Genomic DNA, 9793 nt, shown 5'->3' with positions numbered 1-9793 from the left:
TAGACAGATGTCGGCTGGACTTGCTAGGTTGCAGGTGACAGACTGTGGGTAACAGACAGTCCAGGGCACCTGACTCAAGCTGTGCTTTATTGCCTCTAGAAGTCCAAGAAAGGTTTGGTACATTAAGATGAAGAAGATTTAAGACACGTGTAGGCCTCAGAAACAATCTGAAGTAGGGTCTTAAGTGTCTCTGTAGCCTTGTGTCAACTCAATCCACTTGCAGATCTGCTTTCTCCACAGGTCAGAGCATGGGTGCTGGCTGCTGCTGGCATTATATCCTAGAGCTCCAAATTACTAGAAACGTCTGAGTTGATTCTCTTGGTTCCAAGTCAAAAATCATGGGGAGGAGCTCATTGGCCTGGCTTTGGTCAGATCCCTGGACTGGTCAACCATGGGGTATAAGAACATAACCAATCCCACAAGATCATGCCTCTGGAATAAGGGGTATTTTTTCAGAGGATGGGGTGGTGATGTTTGGCAGGCAAAAATAATCAGTAAGAGAAAGAAAAAATAATGTGAGAGTCAAGACATAATATATTAATACTTTTATACTGTTCAAATGAAAGATCTGTGTGAAGAAGGATAGGTTAGTCAATGCTGCAGACATAAATCAATTCTCAGGTTCCATGGTTTCTCATTCACATAATGTTCAACATGGGCAGGACGGTTCTACTCAATATTGTAGCAATGCCATCTAGAACATGCAGTTGCCACAGTAGTGAAATAAAGCGTAGAGGAAAAATATTAACTCTTAAGTGCCTTGGGCCCAGAAGTGCCACATGTCACTTCTTTGTGGTCTCCTGGCTAGAACTAGTCTCACAGCCCCAACCCAACTGCAAAGCATGCTGAGACATGTGGGGAGCACATCTGAATTTGGTGAGGACTAACTGTCAAAAGTCATCATTGGTTGGGCGCGGTGGCTCAGGCCTGTAATCCCAGCACTTTGGGAGGCCGAGGCGGGCAGATCACTTGAGTCCAGGAGTTCAAGACCAGCCTGGCCAACATGGCGAAACCCCATCTCTACTAAAAATACAAAAATTAGCCGGGTGTGGTGGTGCATGCCTGTAGTCACAGCTACTTGGGAAGCTGAGGCAGGAGGATCACCTGAGCTGGCGATGCAGAGGTTGTAGTGAGCTGAGATTGCACCACACCATTGCACTCCAGCCTGGGCCACAGAGCAAGACCCTGTTTCAAAAAAAAAAAAAAAAAAAAAAAAGTCATTATTGCTGCTCCACAATCAACTTGTTCACAAGGGACAGGAATGGTCAGAGGAGGACACTTCAGAGAGAAGGGTGAATTTGTCTCGGGTTTTAGAGGAGTCCCGGGTCGTAGAGGAGACTTCTGGCTTGGGTAATTGGAGGGAGAGGGAAGGCAGTAGCATTTCTTGGTGCTTTTAAAAGACATGAAAAAGTTCAATTTAGTAGGGTGGAAATTTGTATAAAGGTGAAATTGGAGAACCAGATTGGGACAAGATTGCAGAATGCCTTGAATGTTTAGCTGAGGACATTAATAGGTAGGAACTGAGGTATGACTGAAAGCTTTTCAGCCAGAGACTAATATGAACTAGGTGAAAATGTCAAGAAGATTGATGTAGCAGCAATGTGTAGCTTGGCTTATGTTATTCTATGCACAGTCTAATGGTGAGCACTCTGTTGACCTTAAAACATTCTTTAGAGAACTTCCATTTCTGGTAAAATGGCAGGCTAGATAGCCCGAAAAAAAGATCCCATTACGAAACACCTCAGATATAAGGAGACACAAATCCAGATGGCACTGGAGGCTCATTTTGTCTCCCACACTTAGCAAGAGGCTGCCTCAGCAGGTCTGTGTTTGCTCAGCAGAAGAGCAGGTTTGCTGGTGGCTGAGCTCCAGAGGCTCTTCCTTTAGAACAAACTAGTTTCATTGACCAGGAAGCTCCTATTGTTATAGCCTAATTTCTCAATCAGTTAGAGGTACCTTGTACAAGCACACGGATCCACAAGACAGCAAGATGATGTGGGACCCATGTACTCTGCTGATGTTCTGCCTGTAAGTTTCCCAGTAAATTTCACCTTACGTTTACACCACATGTTGCTAGTGGTGTGCGTATCTGTGTCCTTTACATGGCAAGATAAACATCTTTTTATTTTATTTATTTATTTATTTGAGATGGAATCCTGCTCTGTTGCCAGGCTGGAGTGCAGTGGCACAATCTCGGCTCACTGCAACCTCCACCTCCCGGATTCAAGTGATTCTCCTGCCTCAGCCTCCTGAGTAGCTGGGACTACAGGCTTACATTACCATGCCCAGCTAATTTTTGTATTTTTAGTAGAGATGGGGTTTCACCATGTTGGCCAGAATGGTGTCTATCTCTTGACCTCATGATCCACCTGCCTTGGCCTCCCAAAGTGCTGGGATTACATGCGTGAGCCACCGCACCCGGCCAAACATCTTTTTATTTTATTTTTATTTTTTATTTTTAGACACAGGGTCTTGCTCTGTCACCCAGGCTGGAGTGCAGTGGAATGATCATGGCTCACTGCAGCCTCAAACTCCTGGGCTCAAACAATCCTCCCGCCTAAGCCTCCCAAGTAGCTGGGACTACAGGTGTGAGCCACCACGCCTGGCTAATTGAGTTCAAGACCAGCCTGACCAACATGGTGAAACCCCATCCCTACTAAAAATACAAAAAAAAATTAGCCAGGCGTGGTGGCACGCACCTGGAATCCCAGCTACTCAGGAGGCTGAGGCAGGAGAATGGCTTGAACCCAGGAGGCAAAGGTTGCAGTGAGCCGAGATCATGCCATTTCACTCCAGCCTGGCTGACAGAGCAAGATTCCATCTCAGATAAATAAATAAATAAATAAATAAATAAATAAATAAATAAATTTGTAAAGATGGAGTCTCACTATGTTGCTCAGGCTGGTCTTGAGCTCCTGGCCTCAAGCGATCCTCCCACCTCAGCTTCCCAAAATTCTGGGATTACAGGCATGAGCCACTGTGCTTGGCTCATCTTTTAAAATGTATATCCAAACTGGTAACAAAGTAAGGGAAAACCTCAGAGGCCAAAAGTTGAATGCCACAAACTGGAAGAAGATATTTACAACCAACAAATAATACATATCCAAAATATGTGAATAATTCTTAAAAATTAGTAAGAAGAGACCGGGTGCGGTGGCTCACGCCTGTAATCCCAGCACTTTGGGAGGCTGAGGTGGGTGGATCACCTGAGGTCAGGAGTTCAAGACCAGCCTCAACATGGAGAAACCCTGTCTCTACTAAAAATACAAAATTAGCCAGGCATGGTGGTGCATGCCTGTAATCCCAGCTACTCGGGAGGCTGAGGCAGGAGAATTGCTTGAACCTAGGAGGCGGAGGTTGCGGTGAGCCAAGATTGAGCCATTGCACTCCAGCCTGGGCAACAAGAGCGAAACTCTGTCTCAAAAAAAAAAAAAAAAAAAAAAATTAGTAAGAAGAAGACATAGACTCCAAGGAGAGAAATGGACAAAATATAAGAATAGGCACTTCACAGCCGGGCTCAGTGGCTCACGCCTGTAATCCCAACACTTTGGAAGGCTGAGATGGGTGGATCACAAGGTCAGGAGATCGAGACCATCCTGGCCAACATGCTGAAGCCTCATCTCTACTAAAAATACAAAAATTAGCTGGGCATGGTGGCACATGCCTGCAGTCCCAGCTACTCAGGAGGCTGAGGCAGGAGAATCGCGTGAACCTGGGAGGCAGAGGTTGCAGTGAGCCGAGATTGCACCACTGCAAGCCTGGGGACAGAGTGAGACTGTCTCAAAAAAAAAAAAAAAAAAAAAAAGGAATAGGCAATTCACAGAAGAAAAAGAAAACATGGAACATATGATTTCATCAGTAAATCAGAGAAATAGAAAATTAAAACCACAACATCATTTTATATTTTATACTGATTGAAAATTGAAAGTCTGGCAGTTTCCTGTATAAGCTATACCTCACGGTAATCAAGTAATTGATAATGAAATATTTCTCTTCAGAGAAATAGTCTGCTAATATATTGAAAAGGAATGATAGAATCTCACAATTTTGCAATCTCCAATGAAATAATGAACTAAGCAGTGATTATCAATAATTGCTGCCTTAATACACAAAACAGACACAACAAAATGTTTTGTGCCTCCTAATGGAAGAATATACCACCACTTAAGAAATGTTCTTATTGGAAATTTGATCAACCCTCTGGATCTAACACACATATTGCTGGAACATGTTACACAGCACCATGTGACTGCATTCAACAAAACCCAGACTGGGGCCGGGCGTGGTGGCTCACGCCTGTAATCTGAGGACTTTGGGAGGCCAAGGCAAGCAGATCACAAGGTCAGGAGATCGAGACCACCCTGGCTAACACGGTGAAACCCCGTTATCTACTAAAAATATAAAAAATTAGCCAGATGTGGCGGCAGGCACCTGTAGTCCCAGCTACTTGAGAGGCTGAGGCAGGAGAATGACGTGAACCCAGGAGGCGGAGCTTGAGTGAGCCGAGATCGCGCCACTGCACTCCAGCCTGGGCCACAGGCTTCTCAAAAAAACAAAAAACAAAAAACAAAGAAAACCAAAAAAACCCCAAAAAACCCAGACTGGGAAATTGCAGAACACACCACCTGGTGTATTCACCAAATAAATTGCAAGACAGGGGACAAAGATGGTTTTTATTTGGAACCTGATTTGAGTGACAATAAAACAAGCAAACAAATTTTTAAAAATGTGACAATTGAAATTAGATCATGTAATGGATATTTCATGATATTAAAGAATTATTACAATATTTTAGGCGTGATAGTGGTATTGTTCTTATGTTTTTAAACAGTGCTACAAAGGAACCTCCTGGAGGAGCTGGAAATAGTCTAGATCTTGATAGCGCTAGTGGTTTCACAGCTGTGTACATGCACATGTAAAAAAAAAATCACCATTCACTAAGTTGTATTCTTAAGATTTATGTACAGGTTCGGGCATGGTGGCTCATGCCTGTAATCTCAGCAATTTGGGAGGCCGAGGAGGGCGGATCACTTGAGGTCAGGAGTTCAAGACCAGCCTGGCCAACATGGTGAAACCCTGTCTCTACTAAAAATTCAAAAATTAGCCAGGCGTGGTGGTACATGCCTGTAATCCCAGCTACTTGGGAGGCTGAGACAGGAGAATCACTTGAACCTGGGAGGTGGAGGTTGCAGTGAGCTGAGACCGTGCCACTGTACTCCAGCCTGGACGACAGAGACACCCTGTATCTAAAAAAAAAAAAAAAAAAAAGTTTTGTGTACTGTACTGTATGTTTTATCTCAAATTTTAAAAGGCAGAGTCCTTATTTTTTAGGGATGCATTATGAAATGTTTGCAGATGAAGTAATCTCAGATATCTGAGATTAGCTTTTGAATATTCCAAAATAGCCCATGGTAGATTGGCCATGAGTTGGTAAATGTTGAAGCCAGGGGATAGTTTATAATATAATTCTTGTACATGTGTGAACATTTCCATAATATAAAGTTTTTAAAAAATGTCTGGCAAGATAATGTTGCTAAGTATAGAACAATGGAAAGACTCATAAACTGCTGGTGACAATGTCAATTGTAAATTGAATGACAATTTCATATTCTCTAATAAAACTGAAGATGGGTGCTATAACTCAGCAATTTCTCTGAGGTTACCTACACAAACACTAGCAGGTGTGCTTATACATGTCTGTGCATGTAAAACACTTCAGACATGGTTTATAATAAACCAAAAGAAAAAGAGAAGATGCTATAGTCTGAATATGTCCTCACAAACTCATGTGTTGGAAACTTAATACCCAATGCAACAGTGCTGGGAGGTGAGGTCTTTTGAGAGACATGTGGCTCATGTGGGCTCTGCCATCATGAGTAGATTGATGTCTTTATGAAAGGAATTGATGGTGGGAGTTCAGCCATTTTCACCCTTCTCTCCTTCCTTCAACCATGTGAGGACCCAGTGTTCCTCCTTTCAGAAAATGTAGCATCAAGGTACCATCTTGGAAGAAGAGGGCAGCTCTCACCAGACAAGGATCCTCCTCCCACCTTGATCTAGAATTCACAGCCTCCAGACTGTGAGAAAAAAAAATTCTGTTCTTTATAAATTACTCAGTCTCAGGTATTTTGTTACAGCAATGGACTAAAACAGAAAGATACAACTCAAAGATCAATTGACAGAAGAATGAATAAATAAATTGTGATGAGGCCAGGTGCGGTGGCTCATGCCTGTAATCCCAGCACTTTGAGAGGCTGAGCGGGGCAGATCACGATGTCAAGAGATCGAGACCAACCTGGCCAACATGGTGAAACCCTGTCTCTACTAAAAATACAAAAATTAGCTGGGCATGGTGGCGTGAGCCTGTAGTCCCGGCTACTCGGGAGGCTGAAGCAGGAGAATCACTTGAACCCAGGAGGTGGAGGTTGCAGTGAGCTGAGATCGCACCACTGCACTCCAGCCTGGCGACGGAGCGAGACTGTGTCTCAAAAAAAAAAAGAAAAAAAAAATTGTGATGTATTCACCTAATGATAGTCTGTGTAGCAATGAATGAGTTACAGCTATACTTAGTAACATGGATGAATCTCACAAAATTAATGAGCAAAAGTTTTGCAAGTTGCAGAAGAATATTATAGTAATACCATTAATTAAAGGTTCAAAATGTGTAAAATAGAATAATGCATTTTAGGGATCTGTATATGTAGTTAAACTATAAAGAAAAGCAAACGCATGATAAACACAATGATAAACACAGGGTGGTGTAATTGGGGAGGGGCCTACAAGGTGCTTCCAAGTTTCTGATAATATTCTCCTTCTTAAGCTGGGTGATGATACATAGGTGCTTATCTTAATAATGTTTTATGCCAAACATACAACATGTCATAAACATATATATATATATATTTTTTTTTTTTATAAGAAAATTGTGGGGTTTTTTGTTATTTTTGAGACAGGATCTCACTCTGTCACCCAGGTTGGAGTGCAGTGGCATGATCATGGCTTACTGCAGCCTTGACTTCCCAGTCTCAAGGGATCCTGACACCTCAGCTTCTTTTTTTCCAACAAACAAGTATTTATTGAGTGCCTACTATGTGCCAGGCACTGTTCTAGACCCCCCCAGAAGAAAAAACAAAAAACAAGATAGAGGCAGCAAACACAAATTCTGAGGGACAGGAAACGGGCAGTTGAGTAAGAAGGCTAAGGGAACTGAGAAGCCTGAGGTGATGGGGGCTCTGCCTTAGGCCTCCTCTTCGGCCTCCTCACCGAAATCCTCCTCCGCTTCTGCGGTGGCATCCTGGTACTGCTGATTCTCAGAGACGAGGTCGTTCATGTTGCTCTCAGCCTCGGTGAACTCCATCTCGTCCATGCCCTCGCCTGTGTACGAGTGGAGGAAGGCCTTCCGGCGGAACATGGCAGTGAACTGCTCCGAGATGTGCTTGAAGAGCTCCTGGATGGCCGTGCTATTCCCAATGAAGGTGACTGCCATCTTGAGGCCATGAGGTGGGATGGAACAGACAGCTGTCTTGACGTTGTTGGGGATCCATTCCACAAAGTAGCTGCTGTTCTTGTTCTGCACGTTACGCATCTGCTCATTGACCTCCTTCATGGACATCCGACCATGGAAGACAGCAGCCACGGTGAGGTATCGGCCGTGGCGGGGGTCACAGGCAGCCCTCATGTTCTTGGCATCGAAGACCTGCTGGGTGAGTTCCGGCACTGTGAGAGCTCGATACTGTTGGCTTCCATGGTTGGTGAGAGGGGCAAAGCCAGGCATAAAGAAATAGAGACGTGGGAAGGGGACCATGTTGACTGCCAACTTGCAGAGGTCAGCACTGAGCTGGCCAGGGAAGCGGAGGCAGGTGGTGACACCGCTCATGGTGTCTGAGACGAGGTGGTTCAGATCCCCATAGGTTGGTGTGGTCAGCTTCAGAGTGCGGAAGCAGATATCATAGAGGGCCTCGTTGTCAATGCAACTCATCAGTGTTCTCTACCAACTGATGGACGGAGAGGGTAGCATTGTAGGGCTCGACCACGGTGTCAGACACTTTGGGTGAAGGCACCACACTGAAGGTATTCATGATGCGATCAGGGTATTCTTCTCGGATCTTGCTGATAAGGAGAGTGCCCATTCCAGAGCCTGTGCCCCCACCCAGTGAGTGGGTCAGCTGGAAGCCCTGCAGGCAGTCACAGCTCTCTGCCTCCTTCATCCAGGACAGAATCAACCAGCTCAGTGCCCTCTGTGTAGTGGCCTTTGGCCCAGTTGTTACCTGCCCCAGACTGACCAAATACAAAGTTGTCTGGTCTAAAGATCTGGCCAAAAGGACCTGAGCGAACAGAGTCCACGGTGTCAGGTTCTAGATCCACCAGGATGGCACGAGGAACATATTTGCCACCTGTGGCTTCATTGTAATACACGGAGATGCAGTCCAGCTGCAGGTCGCTGTCCCCGTGGTAGGTGCCAGTGGGGTCGATGCCATGTTCATCACTGATCACCTCCCAGAACTTGGCACCGATCTGGTCGCCACACTGACCAGCCTGGATGTGCACGATTTCCCTCATGGTTAAAATCTAATTTTTTTGCTTGCCTCAATGTATGTATGGGGCAAGAAAATAAGTAATTTTTTTTTCTCTGCAGGTCGCAGGCTGGAAGGTTGGAATGTGCCCCAGAGGCTGGAGCAGCGAGGTACGAACGCGGTGGCAGGAAGGTTCTCGACACCTCAGGTTCTGGAGTAGCTGGGACTACAGGCATATGCCACCACGCCTGGCTAATTTTTGTATTTTTTGTAGAGACGAGGCTTCACCATGTTACCCAGGCTAATCTCAAACTCCTGAGCTCAAGCAATCCTCCCACCTTGGCCTCCCAAAGCGCTGGGATTACAGGGATGAGCCACTATAGCCAGTCAATAAAATGACTTTTAAAAGCCATTTCCTATTGTTTTTCAGCAGCCTTAGGACCTGGCTTATAGGTGACGACATGGTATGATGCAAAAATACTGGACCATCAGGAATTTAGGAAACCTGGGTTTTAGACCCAGTTGTATCACTAAGTAGTCCTGTAACTTGGCACAAATCACTTAACTCACTTAATGCAAGTTCCCTTATCTAGCAAATGAGCGAATCCACTTTTCCCAACTATGTTCTTCAGAACACTAGTTCTAAAATATGTTAATAGATATTTTGTGGCAACCAAAAAAGTTTTGTGGTCTGAGGAACTCCAGATTAAGCAATAATAAGAGTGTTTCCTTATAACAGGAATCTCAGAGCCTTGAATGTACAATTATGAGTTGTGAATCTCTGAGAGAGGAATATAGAATTATTTTTTCTTTTTTTTTGAGACAGAGTCTCGCTCTGTCGGCCAGGTTGTAGTGCAGTGGCATGATTTCGGCTCACTGTAACCTCCGCCTCCCGGGCTCAAGCAATTCTCCTGCCTCAGCCTCCCGAGTAGCTGGGATTACAGGCGTGTGCCACCACGCCTGGATGATTTTTGTATTTTTAGTAGAGACAGGGTTTTACCATGTTGGCCAGGCTGGTCTCAAACTCCTGACCTCAGGTAATCCACCTGCGTTGGCCTCCCAAAGTGCTGGGATTACAGGTGTGAGCCACCATGCCCGGCCAGGAATATAGAATTTTCAAAAGTTAGTTTGCACCACGGAATCATGTTATCTCTCTGTGTGTTTTTGTTTGTTTGTTTTGACACAGAGTCTTGCTGTGTTGTCCAGGCTGGAGTGAAGTGGCGTGATCTTGGCTCACTACAACCGCTGCATCCCAGGTTCTAGTGATTCTCCTACCTCAG

The 9793-nt window shown here is 44.8% G+C and overlaps 1 pseudogene; it reads right to left on the bottom strand.

Annotated features, from left to right (window-relative positions):
• Positions 1 to 7090: 7090 nt before the first annotated feature.
• Positions 7091 to 8693, bottom strand: LOC129042219 (tubulin beta chain-like; annotated as a pseudogene).
• Positions 8694 to 9793: the final 1100 nt, after the last annotated feature.

The sequence above is a fragment of the Pongo pygmaeus genome, chromosome 7, assembly GCF_028885625.2.
Source record: "Pongo pygmaeus isolate AG05252 chromosome 7, NHGRI_mPonPyg2-v2.0_pri, whole genome shotgun sequence".
In the NCBI taxonomy this organism is placed as follows: Eukaryota; Metazoa; Chordata; class Mammalia; order Primates; family Hominidae; genus Pongo; species Pongo pygmaeus.
This window is presented reverse-complemented; position numbering and strand designations above follow the sequence as displayed.